The following is a 1313-nucleotide window of genomic DNA, read 5'->3' as shown; positions in this document are numbered from 1 at the left end:
TCATAGTTTATTCAGATTTCCTTAGTTTTTATTTAATGTTTATTTTCAGTTCCTCAGTCTTAATCCAAAATACTACATCATATTTAGTTAAAATATCTCTTTAGACTCCTCTTGGCTGTGACATTTTATTTTTTAATATTTTATTTAGGTAATAGTCACATAAAATTAACCACTTAAAGTGAACAATTCATTAACATTTAGTACATTCACAGTATTGTACAACCATCGCCTCTATCTAGTTCTAAAACATTTCCATCACTCTAAAGTAAACTCCTTACTAAGCCATTTCTCCCCATTTCCCCTCCCCCAATCCCTACTATAAAGTAGATCAACCACCAATGTGCAATCTGTCTTTATGGTTATATCTATTCTGTATATTTCATATACATGAAATCATACAATGCATGAGCTTGTATGTCTGGATCTTTTCATGTTAACACAATGTTTAGAAGTTGATCCAAATGGTACCATGTATCAGTACTTCATTCCATTTTGTGGCTCAATGATATTCCATATGTATAGACTACTGTTCATCTATTCTTCTACTGTTCATCTATGTTGATAAATATTTGGGCTCTTTCCACCTTTTGGTTATTGAAAATAGTAATACTATAAACATGCATATTCATTTACTTGCTTAAGTATTTGTTTTTAATTAATCTGGGTACTTACCTAGAAATGGAATTTCAGGATCATATGACAATTCCAGTTTAATTTTTGAAGAACCACCAAACTATTTTCCAAAGCAACTAAACCATTTCACATTCCCACCAGAAATATACAAGGATCTTAATTTGTCCACATTATTGTAAAAACTTGTTATTTTCCACTGTTTTATTATACCCATCCTAGTGGGTATGAAATGGTGATACTACATTGTGATTTTCATTTGCCTTTCCTAAAGACTAATGGTTTTGAGCATCTTTTCATGTTCTTGTTGGCCATTCGTATATATTTTTTTAAAGAAATGTCTATTGGATTATTTGCTTGCTTTGTAAATAGATTTTTGTCTTACTATTGTTGAACTGTAAGAATTTTTATATATTCTGGATATAAGACTCATTAGATATATGACTGATAGACATTTTCTAACATAAAATCTTTTTACTTTATTGATAATGCCTTCCAGTGCACAAAAATTCTTAAATTTGAAGTTCAATTTATCAATTTTTTTGCTTTGTTTTTGTTTATTTTGATCATGCTTTTTGGTGTCTTATATAAGAACACACTTTCAAATCCAGAGTCATGAAGATTTACCCCTGTATTTTCTAAGAGTTTTATAATTTTAGCCATTATATTTAGGCCATTAATTT

The sequence above is a fragment of the Propithecus coquereli genome, unplaced genomic scaffold (assembly GCF_000956105.1).
Source record: "Propithecus coquereli isolate 6110/MARCELLA unplaced genomic scaffold, Pcoq_1.0 Scaffold182, whole genome shotgun sequence".
Classification (NCBI taxonomy): Eukaryota; Metazoa; Chordata; class Mammalia; order Primates; family Indriidae; genus Propithecus; species Propithecus coquereli.
This window is presented reverse-complemented; position numbering follows the sequence as displayed.